Raw genomic sequence first — 6,249 nt, 5'->3', positions numbered from 1 at the left:
ATACAATGGGCCCATGACATAAATTGTATTCGTTGTCCCTACTCTACACGGTGTCCATGTCTGTTCCTTCAGTGTCCCTAGCCTCTGTTGGCCACAAGCTGGCAATGGATGACAGGCGATGGATCACTTAGTGATTCCCTGTTCTGTTCATTCCCTCCGGGGCACCTGGCACTGGCCACTGTTGGCAGACAGCAGACTGGGCTAGATGGAATTGGTCTGACTCAGTCTGGCTGTTCTTATGTAGGCACTGTGAAAGTTGCCATTGCTGGGACTGAGGAACTGACAAGAGCAGTGGGAAGGGGAGGACCGTGCTGCGCAGTGGTGATGCAGTTGGCATCGGAAAGGCTATTCACTAGAGCGGGTGGCACATTGCTCATGGAACCGTTTCCTGTCTGAAAATGCCATTTCCAGAACCAAAACGGTCCACAGGACTGTGTCCATTGTGATGACATTTCCAACGGAGACGTGTCAAAATGAATCATTTCGACTTTCTTGTTTCATTTGATGTCAACCTTTTTTGTTTAAATGAGGTAAAAACATTCCAGGTTGACTTTATTTTTTTTCATTTCATTTGGACTGTTCTATTAAATGAATATATCATATGATTTAGTCATTTCAATACTTTACATTATAGGAATGAGACAATCGGATATTTCTGAATCACAAATTTACAGCATGTCCATTCAGTGAAAAATTCCCGTGCCCGTCTTACAGAAACAGCGCTCGGTAGTAACTAGTTATTGTTGGGGGCCAGCGATGGAGCTTTTACGCTTCCTAAACATCCCCGGTGCAGCTCATTCGCTTTATCGTGTGCTTAGAGTTCAATTGTTACTCCCATAAATTCTCACGAGGGATTTTTTTGTACATACGTTATCAATAATTTAAAGAGGGAAGAAAGGTAATCATGTCCCCGATAAACATCCAGGTATGACATCACAGAGGGATGTGGCAGACACATCCAGCTATGACATCACAGAGGGGCATAAATATCCCGCTATGACATCACAGAGGGGCCAGGCAGGGCCCATACGGTTTTTGGGAAGCCATGCGATGCCAAAGACCTTCCTGGATGAAGAAGCAGCAGTGGGGATGGGGACAGCCAAATCCTGGGCCATCAGTAGAGGCTGCAGACCATATACCCCTGCCCATGGGCAGAGCCCTGACTCCACCTCTCCCAGGCACAGAGAGATGATGTCAGGGCAGCCCTGTGATGGGCTGAGGACAGAGTCTTCCACTGGGGCTGAACAGCATGGAAAAATTCATCCCCAAAGTGACAGACAGCTGGGACTGGAGTGGCCAGAGAAACTCCCCATCCCCTGGGGATGTGGGGGCTGGTTGTGGAATGAAAGGACATATCCAACCCGTCCACGCCCTCTCAGCTGTCCCCACAGCACAGAACTACTCTGGGTTCTTGTGGGGGGCATTTTTACAGACCCTCCTTTCCCCCCATGTCTGCCCCACTGGGGTGTCTGCAGTCCCAACAGCTCAGCATCCTCCACTGGCCTGCAAAGAGGAAGCGGAGCAACTGGCGTCCCCGGAGACTGGCTTCTGGGGGCGAAGGGTTCACCTGCAGCAGCAGCACCGCAGGGCCCCACAGGAGGGCGTACGCTGGGGGGACAGCGCGCGGGGTCTGGAGATGTGTTCACAGGCGGGGTTCCAGCCCTGGGGTCAGCGCCCTCCTCGGCAGGCTGGGGCACGCCTGACATTTTAACGTTTCCAAGCCCCAACGAAGAACCACACAGAGGGAAAATCAGAAGGATGTGGAAAAATTGGAAAGAGTCCAGCGGAGGACAACAAAAATGATTAGGGGGCTGGCGCACATGACTTATGAGGAGAGGCTGAGGGAACTGGGATTATTTAGTCTGCAGAAGAGAAGAATGAGGGGAGATTTGATAGCTGGTTTCAACTACCTGAAGGGGGGTTCCAAAGAGGATGGATCTAGACTGTTCTCAGTGGTGGCAGATGACAGAACAAGGAGCAATGGTCTCAAGTTGCAGTGGGGAAGGTCTAGGTTGGATATTAGGAAAAACTTTTTCACTAGGAGGGTGGTGAAGCACTGGAATCGGTTACCTAGGGAGGTGGTGGAATCTCCATCCTTAGAGGTTTTTAAGGTCACACTTGACAAAGCTCTGGCTGGGATGATTTAGTTGGGAATTGGTCCTGCTTTGAGCAGGGGTTGGACTAGATGACCTCCTGAGGTCCCTTCCAACCCTGATATTCTATGATTCTATGAGAGGCCTCTGTGCAGCCCCTTAGCGACCAAGCCTTGACCCAGCGCAGTGCGGGATTAGACACGAGGCGTAGCCACAGCTGGCGGAGAGAGCATCATGATTGTCTGAGTCGGGTCACTACCCCAGAGTGCAGCGTGGCCTAGGGGACAGCACACTGGACTGGGCTTCAGGAGACCTGGATACTAGTCCCAACTCTGCCACAGGCTGTATGTATGACCTTGGGTGAGTCACTTCACCCTCCCAGGCCTCAGTTTCCCCATCTATAAAATGGGGATATGAGTCTCCTCTCCCAGTCCAGCCACCAACCCCAGCCCTCTGAGGAACATCACTGCATCCAACTCTTCACCCCTCTCTGCCTCCATGTCGCCGTCCTCTGCCATCCGCCCAGCTCTTCCCCATCGGCCTCCTTCCTGCTCCAGCTCCCGGCTCGCTCCCTCCCTCCCTTCGCAATGCCCCGCACTCATCCTCGGTCACGTCAGCATCCATGTCAGTGACCCATCCCACCTCTTAGCTGCCCAGTTTTACCCCCTCCTCCTTCATTTGACGGGCATCCCTGGCTCCACGCTCCCATTCGTCAGGAGGGCTGCTCGCCCCGCCCTGCTCTGTCTGATCGGGAGGGCGGAAAGGAATGGGCCTGAGGTCAGGAAAGGGGACCACAGAGGAGTGGGAGGTGGTGGCAGGGATGCATGTGGACGGTGGAGAGGCTGGGGATGGAGGGAGGCCAGGCCTAATTCCAACACTCCCCTGTGAGCCGTGTGCAAAATACAATCGCTGGCACGGCTAAATCCAGCACCTTCCCCCGACTCCCGGCCCCACATCTAACTAGCCCCGAAGGGAGCCAGAGAGTTAGTCCCTCCTGAATCCTCAGCGCTAGCAGCCGGGCTGGGGAGTCTGCCTGCCAGTGCTCTGGCAAGCTGCAAACACTGAATGAAGAAATGGATTGTGACCCGCTGTGGGGCTCGGGCTAATGAGAGAGAAATATTCCCCCGCCCGGGTTTATTAATGCAAAGGGGACGTTTCCCCTGTTCAGGCAAGGGCCTCCTCCACTTCTGATGGCGTCCAATTTGAGCAAGTTCCGTGCTTCATCAGGTTCGACCAGTGGACCGGGGCTCTGAGGTGGAACAGAGAAACCTCTTCCTAGCGGCCTGGCTGGTGGGTCTGGCTCATGTGCTCAGGGTCGAAAAGCTCACCAGATTTGTGATAGCAAAGGAATTTCCCACTGGTCAGACTGGCAGGGACCGTGGGGTTTTTTGCCTTCTTCTGCAGCCTGGGATGTGGGTCACCTGCTGGGATCACCGGGGCATGTCTCACCTGATCAATCCCCTGCCACTGCAGGGGCCTCAGGCATTGGGGTCCCCTCAGTCTCTCCTGTTCTCTGCCTGCCGGCTGAAATGCTTTGCTCTAACTAAAGTTTTGGGGTTCAGTAGAGTGGTACCTGAGTGAGGTTCTCTGGCCTGTGCCATGCAGAAGGTCAAGTCAACATCTCTGAAACTATGAAACATCCTGAGGAACTTACATTTATTTCCTCGACTTAATATCCGCTGTCTCGGGGTTAGGAAAACCCAGCCCATCCCCAAAGAGCACCCCCCGTTCGGATTCGCATTGACCTGCTGTCAGTATAAGCTATGCCCGAGCAAGCACTGCAGAATCCAGACCCAAGCGAATCGCTGATAAGGTCAGAACATTCTTGGAATGGCTTCTTGCCATGTGTAGCAGAGAGAGAACTCCTGGGTCGCTGGAGCGGCTCGCTGAGATTCACTGCCCAGCCTAGACTCGTGTTTGAAAAGTTATTAACATTTTAACTAGCAGCGTCAGCCTGGGTCATCGGGAGCTGCCTGGCTAATTTCAGCTGGGCTGTGTGGGGAAGCCGCAGGACCCAGCCTGCAGGGAGACATGTTGAGGTGGATGAGAGCCCCATGGAAGTGCTGATATATTAGATCAATTAGCCAGACAGTTGCCTTCAGTTGCGGGTCAGTGGGTGTACCCGAGAGCAGCAGTCGGTTCACGACCCACAGAAAAGGTGCTGGGTTTGACTGTGAACAGACCTAATGACACAGCCGCTGTTCACTGATGGATCAAGGCCTGCAAGAGGGCGAATCCTCAAGCTGTGCCATTGGCCCCAATTCTGCAGCCAGTCGTGCACACGGCTCACTTGACACACGCGCGTTACCAGGCTTCAGGCTTGACTGACTCTTCCCTCGGGCACTTTGGCATTGGCCCAATAACAGGGAATTACAGATTCCAGCAGCACGGGGCGGGGAACACGACTGAAATGCAGCAAGAGGGACATTACAAACCTGCAGTGCTGCATTGCCTCCAGGGTGCGTCACATAAGGGGCACCAAATTCCTCAGCCTCCCAGAGGGGTCTGTCTTCACTGTGAAGACAGGCCCCTCTGGGAGGCAGAAGGAAGGATAAATGGCTGGAGCTCTAACCATCAACTCCTCTCATGGTTAGAAACCTTCCTCTAATTTCAAGCCTAAACTTGTTGATGGCCGGTTTCTATCCATTTGTTCTTTTGTCCACATTCAATAACTCCTCTTCCTCCCTGGTATTTGTCCCTCTGATGTATTTTTAGGGAGCAATCGAACAACCTTTTGAATGTTGCATGCCAGCAATCTGGTTCCATTTTGGTGTAAGTGGAGCTCATCCCTCCTGTCTAGACCACTCCTCCAAAAGGTTCCCCAGTTCCTAATAACCCTGAATCGCTCCTCCCCGCACCACCGTATTATCCATGCATTGAGACCCTGAAGCTCTGCATGTCGGACTGGCCCTACAAAAACAACATGTTGTTTTTGTAGATACAGACTAACACGGCTACCCCCTGATGCTTGACTGGCCCTGCGCGTGGAACTGGGAGCATTTCAGAGAATGCTGCCACGGAGGTCCAGGAGGAGTTGTAGATATGCTGGAGGATAGGGATAGGATACAGAGGGACCTAAACAAATTAGAGGATTGGTCCAAAAGAAACCTGATGAGGTTCAACAAAGACAAGTGCAATAGTCCTGCACTTAAGACGGAAGAATCCCACGCACTGCTACAGACTAGGGATCGAATGGCTAGGAAGCACTTCTGCAGAAAAGGACATAGGGGTTACAGTGGACAAGAAGCTGGATATGAATCAACAGTGTGCTCTTGTTGCCAAGAAGGCGAACGGCATTTTGGGCTGTATAAGTAGGGGCATTGCCAGCAGATCGAGGGACGTGATCATTCCCCTCTATTCGACATTGGTGAGGCCTCATCTGGAGTACTGTGTCCAATTTGGGGCCCCACACTACAAGAAGGATGTGGAAAAATTGGAAAGAGTCCAGCGGAGGGCAACAAAAATGATTAGGGGGCTGGAGCACATGACTTATGAGGAGAGGCTGAGGGAACTGGGATTGTTTAGTCTTCAGAAGAGAAGAATGAGGGGAGATTTGATAGCTGGTTTCAACTACCTGAAGGGGGGTTCCAAAGAGGATGGATCTAGACTGTTCTCAGTGGTAGCAGATGAGAGAACAAGGAATAATGGTCTCAAGTTGCAGTTGGGAGGTTTAGGTTGGATATTAGGAAAAACTTTTTCACTAGAAGGGTGGTGAAGCACTGGAATGGGTTACCTAGGGAGGTGGTGGAATCTCCTTCTTTAGAGGTTTTTAAGGTCAGGCTTGACAAAGCCCTGGCTGGGATGATTTAGTTGGGAATTGGTCCTGCTTTGAGCAAGGGGTTGGAATAGATGACCTCCTGAGGTCCCTTCCAACCCTGATATTCTATGATTCTATGATTCAATTTCTTACCTAGCAGGCTACGTTTGCCCTCCAGGATCTCTCTTCTACCTATCCCTATGTGCCCGGTACCTACATATACCACGACCACCGGCTCCTCCCCAGCACTACCTGTAAGGTTATCTAGATGTCTCGTGAGATCCACTACCTTTGTACCCAGCAGGCAATTCACTGTATGGTCCTCCCAGCCATCACAAACCCAACTATCTATATTTCTAATAAGGAAATCCCCCATTACTATTGCCTGTCTTGTCCTAA

This window comes from Emys orbicularis, chromosome 1, assembly GCF_028017835.1.
Source record: "Emys orbicularis isolate rEmyOrb1 chromosome 1, rEmyOrb1.hap1, whole genome shotgun sequence".
Classification (NCBI taxonomy): domain Eukaryota; kingdom Metazoa; phylum Chordata; order Testudines; family Emydidae; genus Emys; species Emys orbicularis.
This window is presented reverse-complemented; position numbering follows the sequence as displayed.